Below are 17,588 nucleotides of genomic sequence, written 5' to 3'. Positions count from 1 at the left end.
CGGATTTCAATGCTATTAAAGCAAAGAGGATTCTTAGTATTTTTTTTTTTTAGTATTATTAAACCAATTTTAATCTTATAGAGGAAAAAATCATTTGTCAACATTAGAAGGAAAAAAAAAAAAGAGAGAACAAGAACAAAAAGCAGAGGGGAAAATGATGATCTGTACAGTACAAAGAGCTAAAGCAGACTTGATACTAATTAATAATGCTATATCTATAATCTATTTAATTTCTCTCTTTCTGGCAAGATGCCTGACTAATTTGTTTTGATCTTTACTTCCATACTTACTAAATTGTTTACTATTTCTTCTGTGCTCCAAAATTCATCATCTGTATTACATTTCGCCTTTGGACGAAGGGGACAGATGGCAAAGCTCTTACACTACTGCAGACAGCGAAGGACCCAGGAGTACTCCCCAGCTTTGGGTCCCTGACTGCCTGCCAACAGATGACTAGAACATGCATCCCACTGCCCAGGACACCTAGTTTTTCTTGGAAAAGCTGAACACAGAAATGGAGACAATGCCATTGTGCTTCAGCAAGCCTCCAGAGAGTCCAGATGATCAGGGAGCAGAGCAAGGAGTAATTCGCAAACCATATCTGACTGCAGCACAAACACAGCCTTACTTCCTAAATCTCTCAAGTTCAGGGTCCTTCCAAGGCTCTTGCAAAGGCAAAACAGTCTGAGTTAGAAGATAAAAGAGGGTCTTGAGTCATCGGAGTCTGCCTAGTTTTTATGCCCTGAACAGAGCCAAGGTAGCAGACAAGGAAGAATTTGCAGCTTTTGTTCTCCCTACAGTCTGAGTCAGAATTTATGCAGCTCTTCCAAAGAAGCTGAGGTCAGTCCAAAAAGAACCATCAGAATATCAATCCACCTAGCTCCTCCATTCACCATGTCCCTTCCCTTAATTCTGCAGAACACTTGTTCCTACTGCAGCTGAAGGCTGGCTAACTGGTGGATAACTTTGACAACTGATAGTTATCAAAGCACAAACTTTTCCTAACGTCCATCAGTCATTATCCTTCCATTTTATTGAGGGTTCGGCATTAATCCCAGGCAAGAGTAGCCAGGAAAAGGAAATAAAACAGTTGATTTAGAAAAAAAGGTACAGGAGGGGCACCTCTACCAACTTTTGTACTTTTTCTTCATAAAATACAGCTCTCTCACCTTGTCCCAGGTGGAAACCCAGACCCAGTTGGAAACCCAGTTCTTCACCTCCTTCAAGTCCTTAAATTACTAAGACTTGAACTGGGAACAAAGTGTCCTGAACTTGCTATTCTGCAACATTTCTTTCCCCTTCCTCATGGAGATCCTTTAGTGCACCTGAGAAACTTTTTCTGATAAGCGTTGCGAAAACTGTTGCTGAGCTTGAAGAACTACCATTTTCCACTCAATATTTCTTAATCCCATCTACATCCAACATCCAGCTGGGGAATCTTCTAGTATGTGGATTGGTGCTTTTATCAGTTAAATGAGACCCCACCTGTAAATACAATGCACGTAGGTAACAATTAGTAGATTGGAGAATACCATGAACACAAGTTTTTTTTTTAAAGACCCTTTCTAGTATGTGAATGATAAAGAGGACTAGGTCTCCTTCATTTTCTCTGTATTTCTCTCAGCATTACAGGGCATTTCACTAGTGACAGCCAGCAACAGCAGGACGTGTTTGTTTGGAGACTACTCCAGAAATGTGCTGAAGTGAGGGGAAAAAGTAACGATTAAGAAAAGTTTCCAAAAAAAGATAAACAAGAAATTGCTTCATTACTTGCTTTTTTTTTTTTTTTTTTAAATCAGCTTGTTTTTGCCAGAACATTTGCTGACATTTCCAGAGTCTTAAAAAATAATATTTCTCCCTCTACTAATTGTCTTAATTTGTAGATTCATCATGCATGCATCACTTCAGTCAGTATGTGCCAACAGTTCAGATCACTGTACTGGCACTATTTCTCCACTCCTGACTTTTACATCTTCTTTAACTCCTGACTGAAAATGATGCCCTGAAAAGTGACTGCAGGTTCCAAGAGGAGCCTCTCAGTCCTGCCACCAGAGTTGAGATTTCCCGCAGATCAGCAAGGACAGGAAAAGCTCTTCCATTTCAGGAGCTTCTGTGACACAGGAAGGATCCCATTTCAGATGCCAAATCCAGTTATTCAAGTGACAGTCCAGCCAGGACTAAATTAATTGCCCTCTCACCACAGACTAGACTCGTCCAGCTCAGCGTAGAAGTCCATTAAGTGTACTTGTCTTTCTGCTACCAGAAACTGACCTATTCTAAAAAGAAGAGAAATGGTCTTCTGGTTCTTGCTCCCACAGTAAAATAAATAAATAAATAAATAAAGAGATCTCTCTTTGCCAAGTTCTTGTGGCACCAACAGGACCCATCATTATTCAGTAGTTCGTTCTGTGTACTCAGAGGAGATGAAATTTGCCTCTCTGGACTGCCTGGCCCCAGCCCAGCTGCCTGGTTTGTGGGCACGGACTGAGAAAAGCTGTCAGCACTGGAGCCAAACTAGCACATCCGCCAGATGCCTTGAAACCCATGAGCTCAGCATTGGTTTGCAGACTGCGATGGTGTCCCTGGCTCAGGGAAGGTTTCTGCTTACAAGTAACCCAGGTTTCCTGTATGCCCCATGGTATTGCTGAGGGGCTCGTGCCTTCCCTTGAAGGCTGGTAATCACTGCTGGTAGCTAAACCAGCTGGGGAGGGATGTGCCCTTCAGGGCTTTCTAGAGCTAGAGTCCTCGAAGTCTAAGCACTTCCTCCCTTTCAGGGGTGCAGCGTAGGGAAGGGAAGAGGGAAAGCAGCATGCACCTTTCCAAACACGTGGTGTATTTCTGTAGCACTACCAAAAGTCACAGACAGCTCAGACTGGCCTTAAAGCAGCAGGCAAATTACAATCCCTACTCAATAAACCACAGACCTAAGGATTTAAGGGACACTTGGAGAGCGATGGCACTTCTGTAGGAAGATAAAGATATGGGCTCCTGGAGAGCACCATCAAATCTGAGCTTTTGATGGGGGCATGCATTAGAAGACGTGAATCATGTTCTTAGTGACACACACCCAGTGAGCAATCAAAACATTTAATAGAAAATGTGAGCCTGATAGTCTTGTGTGCATGCCATTAGTGAGTAATAATCTATACACTTAATACACGCTTCCTACTCCCACATACTTCACACAATCCTCATGGCTATTGCAGTCTTTAAATATGTCTCCTGCACTAAATAACCACAATTAATTTCCCCTCGGAGATAACGGGAAGCTCAGAGGCAACCAAAGCTCTTGTTGCTGGAATCTCGCCACTGGTGCTGTAGAAAAGCTGCACAATACCAATTACTCATGAATGCCAATGTTTCTTTATCTGTATTTATGTATTCATTTTTGTACTTAATGCAAGAGCTCCAAGGAACAGACAATGAATTCTGGTTTATAGTGAAGGACTGTTTACAGCATACCAGCCAACTTCCTAGCAGTATAACTAGCTCTAAAAAAAGTGTTTTCTGGAAATGGTGTTTAATAATGCATTTTCCTACCTGTTATTTCATCAGCTCCAAGCAGGCTGTAACAGGTGTATCACTTTCTTTTCCCTCTGACCAATGCTGCTCCTTTACTAACGTAGTCAGTCTTAATCAATGCTTTCAGCAAAGCAGGAGCAAACACATCCCTCCCTCCTGTTGTTTTTGCTTTCTGTATTGCTTACACACCATTCACACTTCCATAATAACTCATTAGTGCTAATTTTTACTGACAGTTAGGATACAGCAATATTTCTAACAGGACTTGGTATTACTTATCTGAGCCACAGGAACTGAAGCATTGAGCACAGTGCAGACGATCACAGGAAGAGAAAGCAGCCTTGGTGCCTCAGCACTTCCCACGGGGACTCAGGACTTTCTCTTGGCTGCAGTCCCTCACAGTTGCCTAGTGCAGATGACTTTGAGTGTCTGGTACACTCTTTATTATTCAGTTGCCCAGCAATGTATTCAGTGTGTGGTCCAAAATAGCGTTTTCCAAAGCATTCACCTTTTAGTTTTAGAAGGCACACAACAATATGATGTTGAACTCAGACTGCTCCATCACCATTGCAGCCGGGCAGTTCTGGGAACGTGATTTGACAGAAAACAGATCCACCAAGGACCCTGTGTGTTATGGCAGCTCATGTGTGACTATGGTAACCTGAGCACCCCAGTTCTCCTCAAGCCAGCAGGGAGATTGGGGTGGATTTGTTCACCATTGACCGGGGAGACAGGTGAAGCAAAACAGAGAGGTGACTGATTCATTGCCACATTATCCAGCTCAAGTCATTCATTGTTAAGCCTCAGCCTGAGCTTCCATTCATCAGAAGCAAGAGAGATGAGGTAGGAAAGAAACATAATTCAGAGGTTCCTTTGTGTGGCCTAGACTAACACAACAGATTTCATAAGCAGTTTTAATTAGAACAGTAACACTACTTAAGGAGAAGCCCTAAACTGTTGAAGCACTACTGCCAATTAAAGAAAGTGAAATGAAAAAAAAAAAGTATCTTAAAAAAAAAAAAAATCTTGAAATCCTGAATTTCAGGCCTGAAATCTGGCAGTGGGCAGTGAAGTAGTTAAAGATTATTAGCTGGATGACTCCTATCTTTAAGCCACCAATATATAAAAAAGAGTCAATGCCTTCTGAGAAAAGCCAAGTATACTGCAGGATTAAAAGCATCACAACTTCCCTTTTCTATGCTTTCTTTTCTTCCCCAGTGGCCAATACATACTGCTCATTTTATTTACTATTGCACACAGAGGATGAGCTCTGTATGTTATACTCCCATTTGGCATAAAGATAATAGATTTATATTTTATTATATCTAGGCTGTCTAGCTCTACAGAGGATAATTTTTGTTAAATTGTATTACATTGACAATTTAATGACTTTTCAGGAAAAAAATAAGGAAAGCTATGCGGAGGGAGTCTTTATTTATTTTAAGGAAGCGAAAACTAGAACCAAACGTCCTCTTCAGACACCAGCTTGACTCAGCTAATTCAACCTCTTTCTGATATCTTCAGCCTGTTGGAAATCAGCACCAGTCTCAGCTTCTTTCCCTCCTCAAAACTAACAGTACAATGGAGAGGATATTGGCGTATGGCTGAATAAAGAAATGTCATTTTTGTTCCAGAACAGATAAAAATGCATTGCTTACTTTCCTTGCAACAGGAAAGCAATACTTGGCCTCCCTCCACTACATGGGTGTGCTCTTTACCCCTTCCAGCATCAAGACTCCCAGCACAAGTTTCTATGGGGCAGAGTGGCGGTGACCCTGGCACAGCAGGGATGCCGCCTGTGCCCACCAAGCACCACACCACAGGCTGCTTGCCACATGCCCAGGGCACCGTGTTCAGTCTCCTCCTGCCAGCCATCCCAGTTTTCATCCAGCCTGTGGGCACACCACTGGAAGACAAAATATGTCCTCTTCCCCACAGGCAAATCCAGCAGAGATGCAGACCAACACAAAGGTTACTGTGCATTAGCAGACAGGGTGTTTGTTGTTCGGAAGGGATTTATGCAACAGGCATCACTAATACCCACCCATTTCAATAAGAGTGCTGATGTAAAACTGACGGGCAAAACTGGTTTGAGCAAAGCTGCATCCTAAAATGTCACAGCCTTAGATGTGTTTTTATTTATTACTATCATTAGAAGTAAGATTATCTCACATAATGATGCTAACACGAGACCATTCAGGCGCGCACTGCACAAGCACCAGTCACATGCACAGCACAACTCTTCTCAAACCCCTGTCTCCTTGCAGCTACTGAGGGAACAAAGGCTTCCTCCTCGTTCCCCAAATTCTTTGCAATTTGGGTCATTAAAGATTTTTATTTTTTTTTTTTTTGAGAATACACAACCCAGCAATTTTGTCTCTAAAAATTAAATTTTATGAAATAGTCATGTAAAGGTAGCATTTATGGGCTGTTTTTTGTTGTTGTTCTTTAGTTTTTGGTTGGTTGCCTTTTTTTTTTTTTTAAAGGAAGAAACACACAATTTAAACATTGTTTTTAAGTGTTGTTTTTTATGACGTTACATCCCAACAGTACCCTTATATAATCATCAGTGGGAAGTAACTCTTTCACTTTAATATTTTCTACATATTCAAATCTACATAATGTCAGCCACATCCTACTGTATCCACTGAGAATCAAATATGCACCCAAAAAATCACATTTGAAACTGAGCACAATTCTGCAAATACCATTTGGGAGATTCTTCACAGCATTCAACCCATGAAGCCTGATCACACTCCATTTATTTTAAGTAATTTATACTTCTATACTTTTATTTATGCTTTTTTTTTTAATTGAAATAATAAAAAAAAAAAAAAAAACACACACACACATTTCTGTTCTAACAGTGTAATGATTCTCCTTAGGAGCAAGCTATTTAATTCCTTGTTTCCCTACAGTTAAGATCCAGGTGCCTCTGAGCTTTACCATAAGCATAAACCCAGCTGTATTTCTGGAATGTGTGCTGGTGCCCCACCAATTGCACGTGCACCACTTGGGCTCCATTTCCATTACATAACTTGAATGCAAGTATTCAATAAACCTTTCAACATAACCCAACCCTAGGTATTACCTTTAAAGCAATAAGCAAATACATGAAACCATCCCATTCTTCGCTTTCTAAAGCTTCTAAAAATCTACGACAAGTTTGGAAGCTGCAGCATTCAATAGAACTTAAACAAAAAAAAAAAAAAAAAAAAAAAAAAAGGAAGAAAATAACTTTCATCCCCATGAGTAGAGCGCACAAGTGTATCTCAATGCCCAGATTTCAGAGAGCACAATTAGTTTTTACAAGCGAGTCTCCAAATGCCTGACACAAGCTTTCAGAGGGCTTCTCTGGCTTGCCTCGGATAAAAAGCTCCCTCTACCAGTCACTTCGAGCTTTGCTGCTCACTGTAGCAAGACCACTAGTTCAACAAGAGATCCAAGCAATCTGCTGAAATGCTTCACCATGAAACATTTTCTGGACATTATGTTCCAGAAAAGAGATTAGTCACTTATCTGAGTTAAGACGTAGCAGCCTGAAACATTCTTGAGATAATTAACAAGCTGGACTGCATTGTGGGAGCACTGCACTGCCTCATTCCAGCTAGCCAAGGGGCTCTCTCAGGAAAATACTTGTAATAGCTTTCTGAAATGCCAAATTTGAAAGATGGCCATAACAATGAGTACATACAGCCTCAGGCTCATCTTATTTGAAATCTTGGTTCAGCAACTGCTGTTGATGTCCCACCATATTCATGGCATGGCCATAACGTTATCTGCAGCAGCTTGGAATCCTTTACAGGCACTTATATTAATCACTGATGCACTCACCTCAGGTGACATGCAGGTTACATTGCACATATCAGTGATCACATACACTTGTATCATCCTACACACACCGCTTGCACTTCAACAGCAAAGACACTTACTTAATTCTATCATCTACCATAACTGCTGCTTTCCAGAAAAAAAAAAAAAAAAAAAAAAAAAGAAAAACTTAACACGTGACCAATATTCCTTAGTCTTTTTGAAGCGTACCTACTGCTTTGCTGGGAGATAAAGAATCCCCAATTAACTCATTCTTGTCTCCACTTACCGACTCTGAAGGCTTTACTTAGGCATTTAGTCAGAAGCCTGCTAGAAGGATTATACCATACACTGTCAATACGAGGAGAATAATAGAGACAGAAAAATCAAATGCAAACAGAATTAAGAACCACTGTCCTTTATTTGTATTGCAAGCAATGGCAGAGACAGCAGAAGACTACTATCGTTATTTTTCCCCTAAACAGTGATTTAATTTCAGCATACTTTTAAGTCCTTTCTTCAGTCACTCAGTAAGAATGACAGGGCTTCAGTATTAAAAACAATTTCAAGCAGAAAACCCAAACAATTACCTGTCCCTTACTTTCTGCAGTATCCTTCTTTGCAGAAGAGGAAAATGGTAGAATGAAAGAAAAGAGCAGGTCCTATTCAGTCTGATGGTTTTACAGGAACAATTGGACATTTTTATAGAGCATCTTAAAGGCCCCTCTCTCACAGGCAGGAGAAATGCAACAACTACATAAATGAACACACGAGAGCTAATGGCTCATGGACCACGCAGCTGAATACACTGAGGTCAAAAATGACATGAATGTGTTGTGGATTTCAGAGTATCCGACAGCCCCTCTCCTTACCAAAAAGCACAAAATGACTTTGTGTAGCAGGAACAGGGTAGGTAGGAGAGAGCAGGCAGCTGGCAGCCAGACCAAGTGGCTGGCTTTTCCCAAGACAGGGGAAATTGGTAGAAGCCCGTAAGTCACGTGCATCACAAAACAGCTTTTCTAGATACTTCATTTTAGTCTTTCCTCCCAGAGTCTGGCACAATGTTCTGGGCACCTCACCAACCAGAGAAAACATCACTCATAAAACCGAAAATAGGGACAGAAAACAAAGGACAGGTACTAAGCAACAGGCAGATAGAGGAAGAACATATGGCAAACAACGTTACTGGAACAAGAGCTGACACAGCCCATCTCGCTCTGTAGGGTAGTGCTCCTCACCCTGAGGCACAGGGAGCTGCTAACGAGGCACGAGGCCACCTTGGGCCAGGACTACACGTGGTGATGGGGACTGATGATGTTCCAGAGACCTGGCTGAGCTTCTGCAGGCTGTGCATGGAAGAGATCACCTGATTTTCAGAGTAAAATTGCATGGTTTTATTACATAGGATGGCAAACCTGCACGTAACATTTTACCTTCTCTGAAATAAAATACCATAGAAATAAAACATTTGTTCTCATAACAACTTCAGGAAACAGTACCACCTTTCTCCACAGAAACTAAAAACAATAAGGATTCGTTTTTATTCAAGAGATCTGCTCCTGCTGCTAGCTAAGATCTCTGGAGAAACATTGGATGAATAAATCATTATCCAATAGAAAACCTGTTTATGGTAATTAGATAATTTTATAGAAATTTTTATGACAACAGCTTTGCACTTCAACAGAAGCATCCTGACTTTGATTTAGGTAATCTGTATTTATTATAGTTTCTTGTGTTTGCCATTTAAATGAAACAACAGTTCCAGGCATTTACACCTGCTTTATGATGGAGAGTTTTCGGAAGCCCTTGCCAGAAGTCTACATTTCTTCTGCTGTATCCAAGATAAGCTTTACGCTAGCCTGTAAGGTTAACTGAACACAGCTACCAACTGGAATGAGAAGGCAATAAATAAATTAAAATCCAGCTAATTACAATAATCTCAAAATGAAATTTTAACTGTCAAATAATTGTCAAGAGACTGAGTTTCACATGTGATTACTAGAGGGGTTGCTTTGTAAACACCTATTTAAAATTTATCAATGGCTTGATAAGTGCCATCTATAGAGGTGTATAAAGTTGTTACCATGAAGACTACAGGTGACAAAAATATTGAGAGGTAAATGAAGAGCGATGTCACAGAGCAGAAGCTAGAGCAATACGTGGTGAAATACGGTTGAGGTAACAAATGAAATGCTCTATGAGAGGCTGCATAGAAAACCAGCTGTGAAAGGGCAGCTTTTGGGCTCAGAAGGAGTCAGAAAAATAACTCAGTAACCCCACGGACTGCCATGCAGATCCCACTGCTCACATGGCTCAATATGCTGTAAGGCTGCTGCCCTTTATATAACACAGTTTTTAAAAGCAGCAAATCCTAAGAGTGAGAGTTTGAACGAGCCCTGTCCCCTGAGAGCTGACAGAAGTCAAGGTCTGCAATCAGACTGAACAGCGAGTGGCAGAGGAGAGGGATACACACCCATACAGAAACACTGGGAGGGCAGAGATGAGGTTTAACATACGAACAGAATATGTAGAAAGCATATTTCTTCACTCCTTATCCCTGCTTTGGGATCCTTAACCTGATGCTAAAGCTGAAAAGAACAGGATTGAAGAGAGCAAAACTTACTGTTGAATTCACTAATCTACCATCTCGTGCTGGCCCCGATTCCACCAGTACACTGAGCTTTCACTGATCCTGAGAGGATGTAACCAGATGGAAAGAGAGAGCGCAGACGGTATCTCCATATCATTTCACCAAATTTTAATCACCATTTCATGAAGCACTCATCCCTTGACAACTTTCTTCATAGTTCCTTCCATTTCTTTCTTTTTTCCTTCTCCCTTTCCCCCCTTTTTTCAGAAGAGTCTGGCAAGGTCATATCTGTGACCAAAAACATTAGATAAAGCAAATCTTGAAAAATCTCAGCTGTTGGTACCAGTTTCCAGTGCCTTGACATTTCTGACAGGCAATGAATCGTGTCTATCTTTCTTTAGCAACGAAGCTGCAGCTAAGAGAAGAATTTTTGTATCCACTTCCAGGTATCAGTCATTCAAAGATGGGAGATGGAGTCAGACTCCGTTAAACTCAGTGTGACAGCTTGAAAGGGCTACATGCTCTGAAGTGGAATTTAAGCTGAGACAAGTGTAAAGAGGTGTTTCACACTTACACTTTTCCACAGAAAACTTCTTTCTGGTATGCTACATCTGAGTTTGGTGCCCAGATTTTAAGACAAATGTGGAAAAAATGTAGATTTAGAAAGGAATTAAAAATATATGTAAGATTTTCTTATGCTTGAAGTATGCCTAATGGGCAGTTTCAGCATCAACGCGGGAGAAGAATTCGATGGCAGAGCAAGTTCTTCAGTGTAGTAGACAAAGACAGGATAAGGTTGAAATAATTGAACCTGAATCTAGGCATATTCTGACAATAAATAAGATGTGTTATGGCAAGAGATATTAATAGCATACACAGGATTCTACACAGCTGAACGCTAAACTCATGAATGAATGAGTTTAAACACAATACCTAGGCTAATTCTAGCAAAGATGTTGGATTCAAGAGCCAGGATGGAGGTGAATTCTATGTCACTCATTAGCAAGAAAGGTCAGACTAGATAATCACAAGTCATTTTGAGGTCACTTATGGCTTTAATATCTACAAATCTATGACTTACATCCCACCTCAATTCTAAGACAAGGTCAGAAAAGTTACACATTAAATTAGCGCGTTTACATGCAGTCACATGGCCATATGTTCCTGGGTTTCCATGCCTAAAAATTCAGTCATTTGCTTAAAAATCTGCTTTCAAACTGTACATAGAAGCTAAATTATCCCACTTGCTGTATGTGCTTGTTCTAATTAACAACACAGAACACAGTCCACACACACATACACACAAATCTATTCATAACATTAATGATCTGAAAGTAGGTGTAAGATGTGAAGAAAATAAGTCTAGGGAAACTACAGCATAATTCTGACTGAAGAATTAAATGGTTTCATGCAACATCTACCCAGTTGTCATTCCTAAAGTAATGGGAAGTATGTGCAGTGATTAACTATTTAAAAAAGTAAACTTGGGAAAGAGCACTGTAAATTGTATACACAGAGCTGAATTAGTCTTATCACTTCCAAGTGTACACATGCTCTAACATAAATCTCATAAGCCTTTATCTGCTAAATTGTCTATTTCAGACAGCCAGGTAGGAAACTCACAAATGAAAAGTCCACTGAGAACTTTTTAATTCTAAGGCACAATTCTGCAAATTGATGGAGTCCAGGTGATTTTCCTTGGACACCACCATTAAATTTGCCCTGTCCTTACACCCATTTAATACTGCTCACACTGGTTTTCTTTTGAGAAGGACGCTAAGCTAGCTGGACCTTTACTTTGACTCTATTTTCTTGTACTCTTAAACTAAAGTATCTTAATCTGCCAATCTATACAGGCATAGATATATTTTTACTGTGTAATTGCCCCATCCTTCCTAGCTTTTGAAAATGTTTTCTGCAACTATTTATGTAGACATTCTTTTTTAAAATCGTTCTTATAGGTAATTTTCCATTTACTTGCTTAATATCACTGGGGACATATCAAGACCTGTGAGAATATATATACACATTATACCTATTAAAAAGTCTACATCAAGACAAAAGTAAACAAGGCTAAAATTAAAAGTGGGCATATTAATGTTCTGTAAAAGCTATTTTTCATTAAACTGTAAACAAAATAAAAATTAAAACATGGCCAAAGTAACTGAAAAATGCAGCTTCCCAAGATGTTTTGAGACACCTAACAGAATTTATATTAGCATCCTATTTTCCAGTGAAGGCTTACGGGGCTTTGTCATTAAAATATCTTATGAAACAGATGAATAATGGAAGAGGAATAAGTCCAGTGATTGGTACTTCAGAGCTTGTCTACAGATTTGCATCACAATTTTCAAAAAGACTGTAAAAGGAATATCAACTGTGATTTTTATGCCCCCCCCCCCATCCGCCCTTTTTTTTTTTTTTTTTTTTTTGAAAAACTGCCAGGACTGTACTTGCTCTGAACAGAGCAGAGAATGAAATTACATCCCCTCGCACTGAGTTGCAGTCTTTCCCTTGTCTGCATGAAGAACCATGACCTCTAGTTCCAGAGACCAACATCCATACAAGTCAGCACCATTTGAAAACGGGTGAAAAAAACAAACTTATAAAAGGTGGCCTATTTAATTAGTCATTTCAAGGTTTGTAAACATTGAAGAATAAGTTAATTTTAAAGATTGGGAGGGCTGAATTAAGACAGTGACAGTAGTTGGAGCCCAAAGTCTAAATGAATAATTCCATGCTTAAAATTTGTAAAAGTAGCTAAAGCTCTGATGATGACTACAAAGTCATGTTCACAGTTTCACTCTATTTCAAAAATTTTGCCTTTTTTTTTTCTCTCTAGGTCATCAGCATTGCATTTTAGGCCACTGTCACTGTTCATGGTGCTCTGCCTACTGTGTTGGTGCTTTTCATTTCGTAAGCCAAAGCGGGACTCAAACACACATAACAAATTTTCCTGGTCATATTTGCATTTGTAGGTAAGGCTTTTAGTCACACACCTAAATTAATTAAATGATACGTTGATACACTTCTCTCAGATGGGGCTGTGACTCTAAAGTTCCTTTGGATTATGGTGAGTGGGGTATTTTGATTCTACTATTGCAACATGACAAAGTGCTATTTCATCTGTCATCCTACATAAGGTAGAACATTGATTTCTGTAGCAAAAGTTTGATTCCCAAGTATTTCAGAAATGTTTGCAATCTGTATTTGTGTGTTCATTAGTAGGATACTTACCTTTAAGTCAGCCATCTTTGTAATACCAATATTTTAAGATCAACAACACTTTCAATGAGTTCACTTAGAACAGCAAAAGAAAATTAGATACAAACTTATTTCTAAACAACATTCAGTAGCATATCAAAAACTAAAAATTTTTCACATAAGGCAAAGGAGTACCTTGTTTGAGCTGAAGTCAGTCTCTAGGTGACTCTTACGTACATGGATTTCTTCCCACAGAAACTGGGGAGAGAGAAAAGAAAAAGGACAGTTACTTAAAAGCATTTTCATTGGGCTCAGTAAAATGTATGCCTAACTCACGTTAGGAATGATACTAATCTTTTGCCACATTTTTTGCAGTTTTAGGAATATCAATATCTATACTTAAAAACCTGTAGTAATTGTAAGAGAAACCTGAAGAAAGTTACCTCATAATGTCAGGAAAGAGAAGGTAAAAAAAAAAAAAAAAAAAGCTTGCACAGTGCTTCTAAAACAACCTAAGTACGCATTGTCATTCCTTCCCACCCAGAGGAATTTAAGAATAGGGATATGCTATAACATCCGCTACAGAATCAGAATTCCTTATTCAAGTACAGTATTGTGATTGTGTTAACAAAAGCCAGGCAGATGCAGAGCCTGAAACAAAACTGTATTGTAGGGTATCAGGAGCTCTTTAATAATTAATCTCTTCTCTTATGAAATTACCACTATACCAAAAGGTCAATAACTAGCTGCATATTATTATCACTGCTAGCTTTAATGAAAACCAATTTTCCCTCTAATTAACACTAATAATCTCTAGTTAAACCGGTTTACAAAAGTATGAACAAAACGTACCTCTCTATCATCTCAATTTTAAGTGAGATACCACACTAATTATTAAAAAAAAGTTCACCTCTTCTCCAAATTTACAAATGGAAATAACTGAAGTTAAAGTCTCTAAAGATGTCAAAAAGAACATAGTCCATGCAAAGCAAAGGAGAAAAAACTGTTTTAAGATCAACTACAAATCCTGATGAGACTTTAGCTGCAGTTTGCAAAGAGAAGCAACAGACTGGGTTAGCGCTTTCCTCCCATTCCGTACCTAGCCCTCAGCCTTTCTTAGCCACCAGCTCACCTAGAAGAAAAGGCCAGAAAAGGCACTGTGGAGAGTTCTGGAGGATTTCTACCACATACCTACTTCGGTCAAATCCTAAAGAAGGATACATCTGCTATACGTTCTTAAGCATTCTTATGAACTATTAATATGTCTTACCACTTCTTTGGCTATTAAATGTGGAAAGTGTCCCTGTTTCTGCAACACACTGAGATCTTCTCACACATTTAAAGGATGCCCATGACGATGAGAAGGGAAATGGACTTCAGAAGTGATTAACTGGAATGGGATAACCCTAACAAAGGAAACAGTAGTTTTTGCCTGTCCCTACTAGCTGCTTTTCAATCTCTGACTGATCCAACACAACTAAAGACATCGAGATTTGAAGACAAAATTCCCCAATAACACTACGTGATCTGGTTAGAAAACCAAGACCTCAGAAGAACATTTTCCCATGCCCTGGAAAACAGTGACAAAATTCCCGTCCTCATAAATGTGGTCTTAGAGTAATACAAATGCTTTTCAGTCAAAAGTAAAACCAACCAACATTGAAATGCTTGTTCATTCTACAGTCTACACACCACATGGAAAACAACCAATACGGTGTTTTATGCACTGGCAGTTAATGCTTACAGGTCAGCTTTAGAATATATAACAATTTGAGATCTGAACTCTGTTATTAGAAAATTGAGGCATAGGTTCACTTTTTTTTTTTTTTTTTTAATTTGAACAGACTGTCCCAAACTGATACGAATGTCCATGAATCAGCTGAACCCACAACAATGAAGTTCCAGAAGATATGAGAATGAGCTTATGAACGGGCAGATCTTTTGAGACTAGCTTGACTGCATTATTAGTTTTATTGACAAAATAAAATTAGTAGACGCATGCCCTCAGCAGATTTAAGATATATGACTTTTAGAGATTTGAAACTGCGCAGCATACATTTATTCTTAATTAATTCTAACCAGGTTAGAGATGAGATCTACTCTACGGAGTAAAAGATAGCTTAAGAAGTGCAAGCAAAAGATAAAATTAAATGACGAGTGTGTGAGGTCTGGAAGTATCATTGCTAGTCCTATTTAATACTTTCAGTAATGATCAGCAAGACAGTAAATAGAACAGTAATGAAATCTCCAGATTAGAGGGATTAGAAACATGAGCAGAAATTACTAGCAAAATGCAATTTGGAAAATCACAGGCTAAGACATCTGGGACAAAATAAGCCAAAGTGCTGTCCTACACAGTTTCAGTAGTAAGGAAGACTGGAACTTGATCATGTAATAAAGCAGTACAGATACATAATGTATGCATTCATAGAGAGAGAGATGTATTTGGGTACTACTTATATATAGCTTAGGACCAGGACCAGGCAATTTATTTTTTTAAGTGGCTACAGCTGATGGGAAAAGAGGGACCTTTTCAAGATAACATTTGGAAATTTCTCAAAACTGATTTTGGTCTTTAAAGAAAACTCTACATAAAAATGAGTTTGCTTAAAAGTTTGAATGAGAGTTATGTAGTTTCAATCATCTCCATTATACAGTCCAGACCTTGCCCACATGTTTAGAAAAAATGTCCCAATTTATGTCTGAATGCTGAGTAAAATTTCCAAGCTATAGCAGTGAAGCTATATGCTTATTACTGAATTCCTTTTGAGTCCTTTACCAAAAATAAAGCTATGAAGCAGAAGGATTTTGGAGGAAAACAACAGAAAGAAAAACATAAAATAGTTTGCAAAAGAGGATTAAAAGGAGGTGGACAAAATTATGATGGCCACAGGTTGAATTAAAGAAAAGCATGGCCCAGCCCCTGCGTGTTTGAAGGAGCTAGCAGTACCAGACAGTCATAAAACAACTACTTCCCAGACTAATTAAGGCACAGACAACTGTATTTAAATCCATTTCACTGTAAGATATTCTTGACTACAACACTGTCCCAAGTGAAACTGCAACATTTTCGGTCATGAGTCAGCCAGCTCATAATGACCGTATAAGACAGGACAGCTGTCACCTGCACTTAGACTGACTGATTTTATAGGTCTGTCCACTCATAAATTAATTCTTGCAAAGACATTAAATTATTGACTTGCAACTCAAAGAAAAATATTCATCTGCCTAACGAAGTATCTTGGCTGTTTGGCTCTTCAAAATACACATGCATCCTGTTAGCTCTCTGAAGTAATAAAAAGCAGTAAAAGACGATTTAATCCAAAACATAAAGAGAAGTATACAAATTTCCTCATGCGTGCTAAGTAATGTCAATATTTGAGATAAACACAAAGTAGTATTTCAAACACTGAGTGCCTCAGACACCTGAACACAAGTGGATTTTTTCCTTCCGCTGTGCTTCTCGAAGCTCAGTTTATCCTCTTAATTTCCTGCACTTTTATTCACCTGTTAGAAATGTGACAGCTGGAAAGGTCAATGGAGAGGGCCCGAGAGTGACCAGAAGTGGTCATCCCACATCTTAGTGATATCTTAGTGATATCTTAGTGATATGCTGGCATGGCAGTAAGCACAGAGATGATTCAAGTGCTTTGCCTAAGCCATGGCATAGTATCATCTCACAAGTAAGATTTAAATAGGAAAACAAACATGAAACAAGAACTGCCACGCAAGCCAGCTAGGCTCTGCAGTTAAGCACAGCATGCGGCCCACCTGGCTTTTCAGAGGAGAGTCCACCAGGAAAAGAAGAAAAACGCTGTGCTGCATTGACTGGTCTTGCCCTGCTCAAACCAAGCAGTGTTACACCTGGCTAACTGGCACAAGCGCTGCTCCCCAAAAGCTCCCCTCAACACCCCATTTGCTTACACACAGCACACTTTGAACCAGCCTGCCCCTGTCCTGTAGGGACAGAAAAGTTAACTGGAGCAATGGTTGGGTTTGTAAGCAACGTCCCAGTGGCGTAGTAACACAACCACGGGAAGCAGCTACTTGTTGTAACTCTACTTGGACTTCCAAAATGTTCTGATTCATAAAAACCACAAAAGCAACATCATTACAAGAGCAGTTAGAGTTACAGTGTTCACACTTTAAAAAAAAATAATCTAATTACAGTAGATTTTCAGCAAGCTGTAATTATTTCTTTTCCTCTTCTGACTCATATGAAAAAGCAATCAGAAGAAAAACAGCAAAGATGAGTTAAAGGAAAGGACAGATGGTGGGATCAGTAGGTACAAAGCCAGATCTTTACAGAATCATGGGTTAGACCCACAGAAAGATTTAGGGCCAGTTCCTAATATGGGGGATAGGCATTTTAAGTAGGGCTTCCCCAGAGAACAGCCATCTAAGACTAGATGTAACACACAAGAATACCTCCACTATGAGACGTGCCAGCCCCAGCACAGTA

Source organism: Aythya marila (assembly GCF_965140915.1).
Source record: "Aythya marila genome assembly, chromosome: 7".
Taxonomy (NCBI): Eukaryota; Metazoa; Chordata; class Aves; order Anseriformes; family Anatidae; genus Aythya; species Aythya marila.
The sequence above is the reverse complement of the archived record's forward strand: the minus strand, read 5'-3'. Positions refer to the sequence as shown.